Source organism: Myodes glareolus, chromosome 3, assembly GCF_982192425.1.
Source record: "Myodes glareolus chromosome 3, mMyoGla1.1, whole genome shotgun sequence".
In the NCBI taxonomy this organism is placed as follows: Eukaryota; Metazoa; Chordata; class Mammalia; order Rodentia; family Cricetidae; genus Myodes; species Myodes glareolus.
This window is the reverse complement of record NC_142028.1, coordinates 92,801,634-92,814,523: the sequence shown is the minus strand read 5'-3', so window position 1 is coordinate 92,814,523 and position 12,890 is coordinate 92,801,634. Positions and strand designations below refer to the sequence as shown.

The 12,890-nt window shown below is 42.0% G+C and overlaps 1 pseudogene; it reads left to right on the top strand.

The window, feature by feature from the left end:
* The first annotated feature begins 7,265 nt into the window (after positions 1–7,265).
* On the top strand, positions 7,266–7,338 carry LOC125412701 (small nucleolar RNA U3; annotated as a pseudogene).
* The last annotated feature ends 5,552 nt before the right edge of the window (positions 7,339–12,890 follow it).

The following is a 12,890-nucleotide window of genomic DNA, read 5'->3' as shown; positions in this document are numbered from 1 at the left end:
TGCCGCAAACACCAGGCTCGACCCTGCTGACTGCATGCTTCCCTGGAGGGCTGCTCAACACCATAATCCTGGATCTCAAGTTCCAGCTTGTGTGGGTGGTTTGGAGAGACACATGTCGGTCATGGAAGAAATCCTATATAATCCCCTATAATCTGAAGATACTTAAAATTGATCTTCTAGCAATTCTAAAACTTCTAAAACTATTCTACTTAGTAATTCTAAAACTATTAAGGTAAGGCTTTCACATACTGAATGTTCAGACTTTTGAATTATAAGAGGTAATTAATGGAATTTTTAAATGACTAATATTAATTGAAAGGTCACCTACAGCATTGTAATGCCACCTACTGTGTACGCTACAGTCAGACGCATGCTCTCCCTAAGATGTGTTTGTAGGATCTATGCCAATTCACTTTTCTTTCTCTATGTAACCCACACCAGTCTACCTTAATGAATAAAAATTTGTCCGTTGTTTAACTAATAAGGGCAAAGGTCAAGATACATTTTAAGCACATTGAACAGTTATAAAACATATTGAGGTTTATGAAATGTATTCAGGCTGATTTCAGGAGCACGTTCATTTTGAGCCTAGAAGACCTTATATCAGAGAAAGAGATAATACTTGGAAATAATGTGTGTGAAAAGCACATGGTGGCCAGGTTGATCTGAGAAAATACACTTATAAAAATACTGACAGTGACAGATTACATAAGCCCAGTGAATAAAATTGTAGCTCAAATCCAAACTAATACAAATAAATGCATTGACACATTTTTTTTTTTCAAGACAGGGTTCCTCTGTAGCTTTGGAGCCTATCCTGGAACTAGGTCTTGTAGACCAGGCTGGCCTCGAACTCACAGAGATCCGCCTGCCTCTGTCTCCCCAGTGCTGGGATCATTCTTATGACAGAATGCCAGTCATCCAATATGGACTACATGGCGCAGTTAGACAGGAACTATTTGACAAGCACCACATCAATACTTAATTCAAGTGAGAGTTATCAATGAAGCTAGGCATGGTGGCATACATTTGTTATCCTGGGACTTGGGAGGATTTAGTGGGAAGATGGGGGATTTGGTAGTAGCCTGGGCTAAATAATGCATTCTAGGCCTGTTGTGAAATATTATTTGAAGATGCGTTACATTCGTTTATTCTCTAAAATATTTGTTTAATGATGCAAAGATGTGTTGCATTGTTTTATATTGCATTTGTTTAATTCTGTGAAGCTGTGTTACTCTGCCTGTCTGAAACACATGATTGGTCTAATAAAGAGCTGAATGGCCAATAGCAAGGCAAGAAGAAGGATATGCGGGGCTGTCAGGCAGAGAGAATGAATAGGAGAAAAGAACAAGAAGGAGGAGAAAAAAAGGAGAAGGAGAGAGGATGCCAGGGACCAGCCACCCAGCCAAACAGCCAGCAATGGAGTAAGAAGTAAAGAAAGACATGTAAAATAGAGAAAGGTAAATGCCCAGAGACAAAAGGTAGATGGGATAAAATAAGTTAAGAAAAGCTAGCTAGAAACTAAGCTAAGGATGGATATTCATAAGAATAAGTCTCTGTATATTTATTTGGGAGCTAGGTAGCAGGTCCCCCAATAGTAAAGAGCAAAGAGAAAAAAAGATAACAAAAACCAATAATACAAGGCAGCTTGAGTTATAACATGAGACCCTGTCTCAAGAAAACAAAGAAATAAACAACCCATAACAACACAAAAGAGTTGTCTATGGATGCTAAGATATGTATAAAATTTTGATGAGGCCAGAAAGGAAGTTCAGCGGGTGAAAGTCCTTGCCTCCATGCCTAACGAGCTGAGTTCAACGCCTAAAGCCCACATCATTATTTATAAAACACACATGGTGGAAGGGAAGAGGGGACTCCTGCAGTTTGATCTCTGTTCTCCATATAAATGTTACAATGCACTGACCCCTAAATAAATTCCATAGTCTCGAGGCATCTCTGCGCAGCACACTAATCACAGAGAATGGTCTTCTAGAGTGGAGAAGTCTGGAGAATGCCAGTGTATCCTGGGGATAGAGTTTGGCATCCCAGCAACACAAGAGATCAGTGTACCTGACCTGTGCATAGCATCACTTCCTGCCAAAGGCAGCAAATTTGAATCGAATCGTGAGGAGACATCAGATAAACCTGAACTGGGGGACATCTCCCAAAATAATTGGCCTATGGTCCATAAAATATAAATGCAATGTGTGATTCTGGCTTAGTACCTAAAATGGCATTCTTCCACTGCAGGGCAGAATGTCGTTAAGATAACTGACAAGTGGCAGATGGCCTCTGTCTTTCTGTTAGGTGACAGGTTTCACTATTAACCTCCTGAATTTGACAGTTGTGTGGTGGTTATGTAAGAGACTGTCTTAGGAATCCTACACTGCCAGGCTGGGTAGGGAAAGGGCATCTTGTCTGGAACTTACGCTCTTATAAAAGCAAGTGTGGCAGGGGTTAGTGTTCGGGGAACGAATGAAAAATTTCCTTAAATTCCTGACAGAGTTTTTAAAACAATTATACATGTTATGTGACGTACATGTGCATGCATTTATGATTGTGTGTGTGCTCATCTGTGTATGTGTGTGTGCGCACATGCGTGCAGAGGTCAAAGAATAACTTTACTGGAGATGATTCTCTCCTTCAACCTTGTGGGCTATAGGACTCAAACTCAGGTTATCAAACTTGGTGGCAAATGCCCTTATTCACTGAGCCATCTCTCTAGCCCATGACGTTATGATTCTTTTTAAAATTTATTTCTACATTTTTACTATTATTTTATATTTATAAATGTCTACATGTGTGTCTGTATCTTTGTTTATATGGATATCTGTATACCACCTACATGGCCTGGTACCTGCGGAGGCCAGAAGAGAGTGTCAGATCCCCTGGAATTAGAATTACAAATAGCTCTAAACTACCATGTGCATTCTGGGAACTGAACCTGAGTCTTCTGCAAGAACAGCAGCCAGAACTCTTAACCGCTGAGCCATCCCTCTAGCTGCTGCAATCTTAAAATTGTTTGCTCAGTATAAAGTTATTTTAAAGTAAAAAGTTATCAAATTAGTGCATTTGCTTTACTACCATGATAATGATTTTTAAAATATGGTTTTTAAGCCTGGCGGTAGTGGCGCGCCTTTAATCCCAGTACTCGGAAGGCCAGGGCTACACAGTGAAACCTCGTCTTGAAAAGCCAAATAATAAATTCAAATGAGCCTTTTACTCATATTTTAAAAATTTGAAAATACAGTTATTGATTATGTGTTCATGTATGTGTATGTGTACCAGAAAAGTAAACCAGGAAAGCTGAACTTTGGCCATGTGAAATGTGCACTTGATCGAGGGGATGAGAAGACAATGGCGTCCATGCAACATGTGTTCTTCCCAAAAGCATCCCTCATGGGCAGACAGTGCCACATTTCTTCCAGAATGGCCTCACTGCTTCTTTCTTAATGTGCCTTCTGTCCCCATAGTGCACCCCACCTCCACAGGAAGCCCCCGAGAGTCCACCAGCTGGGTCACTCACTGGCTGTGCAGTTTCTTCTGGGCAGTGAGAAATGGTAGTGATTTTTTTTTTTTTTGATAGCTAAAACATTTTCCATCTTGGAAAGGAATAAAGTCTGCTGCAGATGCAGACTACATTTTCAGACCTCTTGTTCATTACAGAGATATGCATCTAAAGAACCTTGGGCCGAGTTCTGGGGCTGCTCTTTTGAAATTCAAACAAAAAGGAACTTGTTTCTGAGCTCACCAGGAAAGGTCTGGAAGCTCCATTAATTTTAATAATGATTTCCAATTAATTCATTAGTCATTTCCTGATTTTCTGAAACAATTTGGTTTCAAAGTGCCTACCCCTTACCATGGGGTAACGCTAGGATGGATTGATTCTCTATGCTAAACTTTTAGTCCTTTATGCAAATGCAGACAGAAGCCTGAGCCTGGCTTGACATACATCATTTGCAACAATAGTCTATTTATGGTCTTTGGAATGAAGAGGCCCAGTGCTCCCGGGGATAGTAAGCAGTTAGTGATACATGGAATCATAGCAGGTGGTTCTCCTGGCTGAGGCCCAACACCTGGTAACACGGGGGTATCCCTAAGGCCACAGTGGGAACAAGTCCGAATTCTCCAGCTAAGCCTTTTAGGGTAAACACAGCTTCACCATGAGGGGGTGGCGGAGGGGTTGGGAATGTTGAGTTGTGATGTGGGGTGGGTTAGGGAGAGTGTTCTGGAACTTGCATTCTGGCCTTCTTTGCCCTTGTCAACTAGTGACCACATCACTATGACCCCTTGCGGCTGGGATGCCTCACTCCTTAGGGTACTACCTGCCTGCTGGGACTTGCCAAGGCCTTGGTTCCTCAATTCTGTTCTGGAGCAGCTGGTACCTGCACTCCGGCTTGAACTGCCAGCGTGCAGAGGTTTTAGCTGTTGAATAAGGTGACCATCTAGTTTTAGAAAATAAGGAAATACCTCAATCCACAGCTAATAAACTGCTCTCCAGTCTATAAAAGGATTTCCCAGAAAGTCTTTCTGTAAACAGAGCTTTCCTGATAAGTAGGAGCAGATTTAATGTGAAGCCAACAAGGCTCAGCTACAAAGTGCTTCGCTTGCAGAGGCCCCTTAAGATGGTGGGATCAGATAGCCTGCTTACATGGCCATATGCGTTCATTTCTTTCTTCTCCGTTCTTTCTTTCTTTCTTTCTTTCTTTCTTTCTTTCTTTCTTTCTTTCTTTCTTTCTTTCTTTCTTTCTTCCTTTCTTTCTTTCTTTCTTTCCTCATCCCTCCTTCCTTCTTTCCTTTCTGTCTGCCTATCTGTCTCTTCTCTCTCTCTCTCTCTCTCTCTCTCTCTCTCAAAAGTATGATATTTTCACTACTATGGATTACGGCCGTTATTTCTCTTGTGGAAGCTTCCCCTCCATACCATCTTTGCCTTGTGTCCTTGGTTATGGGGTCGCCAAAACCAATTAAAAATTTATCTTAATTATTTATTAGTGTCTGTGCCAAAAGAGTGTTGGATCCCCAGGAGCTGGAATTACAGGCAGCTATGAGCGATGATGTGGGCGCTGAGAACTGAAACAGGAGCCAGCACTCTTAGGTGTGAGCTCTCGGACCTCTCAGAGCAATCGTAAGACTCACGTGAGGGCGCATGAGTTAGTGCTACAACCATTTGTCTGGGTTTAGGATGTTTCCACGTGGGTCAAAATCACTCCACTAGGCAGTTTCCTATGTTAGATCCTCGGGTGCAGCAAATGCCCCAGGTTCAAGCACATACCGAGCTCTTTAAACGAGTGACAGAAAGGGGCAGGTATCAGGTGATGAAGGAAAAATGTGTTAGAAGAAATCTGCTGGGTGGAGAAAAATGAGCCTTGGCTGGACCTTGTCCCTGGATAAAATGAAGGGTTCTGCTAGGAAAGTCGCACTTCCATCACAAAGGAAAGCAGCCCTTATCGTGTGTGTGTGTATGAGCGCACATGTGTGCGTGCATATGCATGTGCATGTATGTGCGCATGTGTGTGTATGTGTGTGTGTTTCTAGAAATTTCTGTCCATTCAAGGAAACCCAACAGCTGCTTCATGTCCCCTTACTTTAAGGAGCTGGAATCTGCCATTTCTCAGGAGATCCATCTCTGAAAAACTAAAGTTTGGTAAGTGGAGTATTTAAATGTTTTTAGAGATGACAATATTTAGAAAGACCCTGAGGAGAATCTTCTATAAAACAGGCACTTTTTTCCAGATTACTCTTTTATCAATTCCAGGGTTATAGGTATTGGTTCATTTATTTGAGGTGTTTTCTTCATGCCAGCTCCAGGGTAAATGTCTAGTGTGCATTATTTAATCTTCATATTAACCCGCTGAGGGAGTCGCTACAATTGCCTGACATTTGGTGAGAAACTAGTCATTGTTTAGAGGGGTTTTAAAACCTGCCAAGCCTCACTCCCAGCTCTGATGTCATAAAGCAGTCTTGAAGAGCTACATCCTAAACCATGCAAAGGGTGTATCTATAGTCCCAGCTCTTGAGACGCCGAGGGGAGGGAACACCCAAGACCAGGAATTCAATATCAGCCCGAGCAACCCCTGAGACCTCATTGCTAAATATGAAAGAGAGCTGGTGACGTGTTTCAGTGAGAAGCCATGTGCTTAAGATGGGCAAAATTCTAAATTAGATCTCTAGCACCAGAAGAGAGAGAGAGAGAGAGAGAGAGAGAGAGAGAGAGAGAGAGAGAGAGAAAGGTGAGCGAGGCAGTAATGAAATGATGTACACCTTTGATCCCAGTACTTGGGAGATAGCAGCAGGTGGATCTCCAGGAGTTCAAGACCAGTCTGGTCCACAGAGGGAGTTCCAGGACAGTCAAGGCTATACAGAGAACCCTGTCTCAACCAACCAACCAAACAAACAAAAAAAGAAACAAAAAAACACACCAAAAAACAAAAAAACAAACAAAAATAAATAAATAAACAACAATAGAAGCATTTCATAGAAGAACTCTAGTTTACACAGGAAGCAGGAAGCATTGGACAGTCACCATTTTACAGTCTGTATGAAACTCTATGTAGTCATCAGTACATACTGACATCACAAAACTGAGACAAATACCCCCAGACTCTTGATGGAGTAAACACCAGCTACTGTATTCTTTTCAATTAAAACAAAATCATACAAATAAATAAATAAATAAATGATCGATTAAACCTGATTCCTACCGAAGATCTTCACTAGATACAGAAACTGCAGGAGAGAGAAGGTGGTAATAGTATGATAGGAACCCCATCCGCAGACAGCAGCCTGTGAACAGTCCACAGGAAAAACCACCTGGTTCTTTAACAAATTGGTAACAAGACATTTTAAAAGGAGGAGAAGCTAAAAAGGAGAACCCACAAATGAAAGGCAACTTAAAAGAAATAATCTATCAATGAGTGGGTTCTGATTCTAATAAGGACTCAAAATTATTTTAGAACTGAAGGCAAACCCACAGAAATTACTAAATTATTTGATAAAAAATTAAGCTGTTGTTCATTTTCCACATAAGTTAATGCTATTGTTGGGGTTTTCATTTTTAAAAAATCATTTAACTTATTTTATGTGCATTGGTGTAAAGGTATCAGATCCCCTAGAACTGGACTTACAGACAGTTGTGAGCTGCCATGTGGGTGCTGGGAACCGAACTCAGGACCTCCGGAAGAGCAGCCAGTGCTCCTAACCTCTGAGCCATCTCTCCAGCCTAGAGTTTTTATTCTTTATATTTTAGGCATACATATTAAAATATTAAGATTATGCTTTCAGGGATCATTTCTATAGTTCATTACTAAAATATTTATAGAGAAAATATGTTATCTGGGATTTATTCCAAAAAATTCAGTAAGGGAGGAGATGGCTAGAAATGCAAATGAAAAGAAATCATCCTTGTTGATGCGGGAAAATTGTCTGTATTCTGTCAATCATATTTTAATAAAACGCTGATTGGCCAGGAAGGCAGTATAGGCGGGAAAATCAGACAGGAAGTAGAGGTGATGCAATGAGAACATGAGAATTCTGGGAAGAAGGGAGGTTCCTCTGCCACTCCTGCTCAGACCACCGAAGAGGCAGCATGTAACTGGCCCAGCTGAAAAAGGTACGGAGCCATGTGCTAACATAGATCAGAATAATGGGTTAAGATAAGTCATAAGAACTAATAAGTAGCCTGACCTAATGGGCAATCAGTTTATAATCTTATGGAGTCCTGTGTGTGATTTTCTTTGGGGTTTGCCAGCTGTGGGGTACTGGGCGGGAACAGATACCCCAACAAGCTGGCCCTCATGTTACATATGGCGCCCAACGTGAGGCTTCATATGGTGCCCAGATGTGGATAACTGAATCCACAGAAAGCTTGAGAAAGCTTGGGAAATAGAGTAAAGCATGTTTTATTGGTAGCATCAATTTCTTGGGTCTGCTCTGCTTGCTAGAGGCAAGCAAACACTCCCATCTAAGAGAGGCTTCCTGACTCAGCTTTAGTTCCAAAACCTTGCAGCTCTTTAAGAGGTCCTGCCACAAAACACTTAAACGGTGTTGGTAAAAAGCTGAACGCATGCTTTTCGTGTTTTCAGCCGTAGCAGGAAAAAAGCTGTGCTGTTGTAAAATGCCGGCTGTCCTGCCAGAGCAAACTCTGACTCTTTCAGGCAGGCAGTCCGACTGAGTGTGGTCTGTGAGCAGAATGCTGCAGCTTGCTGGCAAGGACCTTGAAACGCCATAGAGTTGTGACAATGAACACAGGTCTGGCTGGTACCTCAGCCACGAGGTTGAAAAGCTAAGGAATGGGCTAATTCCAGCCGTAAAAGCCAATTTTTGTCCTTTCCTTAAAGACTCATGTGGTCAGAAAAAGAGAGATATACAGTAAAGAGAGATTCAAATAGGAAGAAAACCTCTAAATGGTTTACTATGTGTTAAAAATATATACAGGCTAAAAGGTTAAAGTCATTAAAAATAAAAAAGAAAGAAAGGGAGATGTAGGGTGTGGTGGTACACACCTTTAATCCCAATGCCTGGGAGGCAGAGGTACGTTGACCTCTGGGACTTTAAGGGGCAGAGGTAGTTGACCTCTGTGACTTCAAGGTGTGGTAGTACACACCTTTAATCCCAATGCCTGGGAGGCAGAGACAGATAGATCTCTGAGTTCAAGGTGTGGTAGCACACACCTTTAATCCTAGCACTGGGGAAGCAGAGACACATGGATCTCTGTGAGTTCAAGGTGTGGTAGCAAACACCTTTAATCCCAGCACTGGGGAGGTAGAGGCAGGCAGATCTCTGTGAGTTCAAGGACAGCCTGGTCTACAGAGTTATTCCAGGACAAAGATATACAGAAAACCTGTCTCAAAAAGTAAAAGTAAAAATAAAAGAAATAGAGGTTAAAATAAAGATGGAAAATAAACAGAGAATCTTGATACTGTATGCTATTATGCTCTCTTTGAATTGTTTGAATGCTGAGGAAGGAGCAACAGCTGCTAAAGGACTGTTGTTTATAAATACTGCTGAACTAACCGAGATAGGTATTTTGAAAATACCTTGCCTTCAAAACTGAAGTCAAAAGGTTTGTTACTTTGGAGAAGAGATTTTGCTTGTGTTTCCACAGAAAATGAGAGGCTCTGGATTTATTCAGAGTTAAGAAAAATCATCTTTGGCCAAGGGAGACCACCTGAACAATCTCCTGTAGGAACAGATGGCCCAGATGTCTGAGTTCTACATACAGAACGGATTCAAGGCACTGCCTGAGATGATCAGGTCTCACAGGATACTCCAGTCAGGACTTGATTATAACTCTAAATTTTCTTTAGGTCCCCATAAGATCATCAGCGCCCCCAACCAGCAGGAAGTAGCCTGAAATACTACGCCCACATTCCTAACAAATGGACTATGAGTACTTTCCTTTGTTTAAAAAAAAAAAGAGGGAAATGATGCGGGAAAATTGTCTGTATTCTGTCAATCATATTTTAATAAAACGCTGATTGGCCAGGAAGGCAGTATAGGTGGGAAAACCAGACAGGAAGTAGAGGTGATGCAATGAGAACATGAGAATTCTGGGAAGAAGGGAGGTTCCTCTGCCACTCCTGCTCAGACCACCGAAGAGGCAGCATGTAACTGGCCCAGCTGAAAAAGGTATGGAGCCATGTGCTAACATAGATCAGAATAATGGGTTAAGATAAGTCATAAGAACTAATAAGTAGTCTGACCTAATGGGCCAATCAGTTTATAATCTTATGGAGTCCTGTGTGTGATTTTCTTTGGGGTTTGCCAGCTGTGGGGTACTGGGCGGGAACAGATACCCCAACAAGCTGGCCCTCATGTTACACCTTGTATTTTTGTATTGATTTTTAGCCAGTTCACAGAGACAAAATAGGATAGTGTTACCAGATAAGGAAATATGGAGGTTCTTTAATAAAGGAGAGGATTTCAGTTCAGAATGATAAAAAAATCTGAAATGTTATAGAATATTATTTTAACTAGGCATAGATGTGTTACATTTGTTTATGCTGCAGAATATTAATTTAACTGTGTGCAGGTGTGGTGCTTTTGTTTATGCTGCATTTGTTTAGTTATGAAAAGATGTGCTGCATTGTTTCACCTTGCCTGCCTAAGACACTTAATTGGTCTAATAAGAACTGAACAACCAATAGCTAAGCAGGAGAAAGGATAGGCAAGGCCAGCAGGCAGAGAGAACAAATAGGAGGATCAACCTAGGCTGAGAGAAAAGAGGAATGAGAGAGAAGGAGGAGAGAATGAGGGACACATTTGGGGCAAGAAGCCAGCCAGACACAGAGCAGTAGTGAAAGTAAGAAAGGGAATGAACCCCGAGGCAAAAGATAGATAAAGAGAAACAGGTTAATTTAAGTTAAAAGAGTTAATCAGAAACATGTCTAAACTAAACTGAGCATTCAAAACTAATAATTAGTCTCAGTGTCCTGATCTGGGAGCTAGTTGGTGGCCCAAAAGAACAAGCCTGGTACACTGGAGAATGCTGGAGACATAACTCAGTTGGCAGATGTGAGTCTGGCATGCGTGTGGCCCAGAGTCAAATATGCACACAGAGTATTGACGAAGGTGTCTCAGTGTTGTGCTGTGCTGCCTCATTTTCATTGTTATGGGCTGTCAGCCCTTCTCACATGCAAATTCTCCCAGGCCCTCTGCAAAGGTGTCCTCAAAGCGTTGCAGCATGCTTTGTGTACTCAAAGAGGCAGCTTGCTCAAGATCCAGCCAAATCAAACCCCACACATCTGACTCTGGAACTCAGGACTCCATTCTACTTCTGAAGCTTTTGCTGATGAAAATGCGTGCACAACAGAATGCTAAAAATAAATCAAGTCTCTGGGAAGAAGCTAACAGTTGAGACTGGAACCTGGGCTAGAGCAGTTATTGCATCAAGCATTGCTTTAGAGCTAAGCCTCCCAATAGCCAAGGCAAAATGGAAAATATGATGCATTGTATGGTGTTTGATTTTTAAAAACAAACTTTACTGTCCTTCCCTCCCCTAGAACCAGGTGTGGGCCTGCTCATTTGCTTGTCAGCAAAAATCAGGCTCTTCCCGATCCTTCAAAAGACACACTTGAGAGTTTAATGCCACGGACAGGTAACAAAGTGTGTGTGTGTGTGTGTGTGTGTGTGTGTTTCTGTTTCCTTCCTTCCTTCCTTTCTTTCTTCCCTCCTTCCTTCCTTCCTTCCCTCCCTCCCTCCCTCCCTCTCTCCCTCTGTCCCTCTTTCCTCCCTCCCTTCCTTCCTTCCCAATTTGGAAAAAGAAGAAAAACATTGTTCTTGACACCAAACTCTAAGCTAAATTGTGTATATGTTTTCTTATAGAAGAGACACTGGGTGTCCTATGAAACAGTGTCTTCATAAGCTGGGACATGTCACATCCACATGGCCACTTCTGGTGTCAGCCCTAGCATAGGCAGGAACTGGAGGGTTATAAGTATCATGGGTCTCCTGCATAGCCATGAACTACTATGCGCTGTCCAGCCGCACATAGGTAACAGCATTATTCTACATAGAATCCCATATTGCTATGTACTGCACTCTGATAAGATCAAGAACTCTCAGGCTCAAGGATTTGAGAAGACATTTAAATTATGAGATTTTTAAATCCTGTCCATTTTTAAATCAGTATATGTTTCTGAAAATTTTGACAAATATAAAAGTCCTTCAGTAGATGTTAGTAGCAGAACATGTTGATATGTCATCACACAATAAGGTGAAGGACAGAATCCCTTGGTTTCCAGGGAAGTGAGCCGGAAATTGGAGGTCAGAGCTGTTCACAGAGGTTGAGGAAAAGACCAACTGGATGAGGAGAGCATCAGTTGTCACACGCCAGGTCCTTCATGGGAAAGGTTTCTCTGTTGGTAGTCTATAACCGCTTTCCCACAATGGACCAGTGAATCTCCAAGAAAGACTAACTTGATGCACACGCTGCTTTGGGGACATCTTTATCAGCAGTGCATCTCTTAACATCTCTTTTGGGGATATTATTTTAAGGTGTGTGACTTTTGTTCATGCTGCATTTGTTTAACTCTGTGAAGCTGTGATTCTTTGTCTGTCTAAAACGACTGAAGGTCCTCATAAAGAACTGGGTGACCAATAGCAAGGCAAGGCAGGGCTGATAGGCAGAGCGTATAAATAGAAGGAGAAATCTGGGAGAAGAGGAGAGCAGAGAACAAGCGGAGGAGAACGTCAGGGGTCAGTCACCCAGCCAGCCATGGAGTAAGAAGGAAAGTAAGATACAGAAAAGCAAGAAAAGGAAAAAGCCCAGAGGCCAAAGGTAGATGGGATAATTTAAGAAAAGCTGGCTTGGAACAAGTCAAGCTAAGGCCAGGCATTCGTAACTAAGAATAAGCCTCCATGTGTGATTTATTTGGCCACTGGGTAGTGGGGTCCCCCCAAAGGGCAAAAGACTTAGAAGAGTAAAACATCACATAGCACATCTCTGGGAGAGCATTCTCCTTGATGCTGCTGAAGACAATGGCCACGTGTAGGTGAACTAACTCTGGCTCAAGTCCGCGGTGAGGGGAACGCCATCCTTATGTTACGTTTTCAGCTTCTTTTCTACTTGAAATGCTGCTTTGCCCTGAAACAAGGCCCTCCGCTTCAAAAGGGCTGTTTGTACAAGAAAGCCTGTTTGTATTTTGGTCTTACATTTATCACGAAGAACACACTCTGAAAGCATATTTCGCTGTGATAAAGGCATTTCTGAGATTAGAAAACTCCGGTACAGAAGATTAAAAATTCTTCTTTAGGGCTGGTGGGATGTTTCAGTGGGTGAAAGCCCTGCACAATCTTGGATCCCCAGTATCTGTGAATCCCCAGTATTCACTGTGGAAGGAGAGAAACGGCTCTCAGAAATTGTTCTCTGGTTTCCACACATATGTGCATGC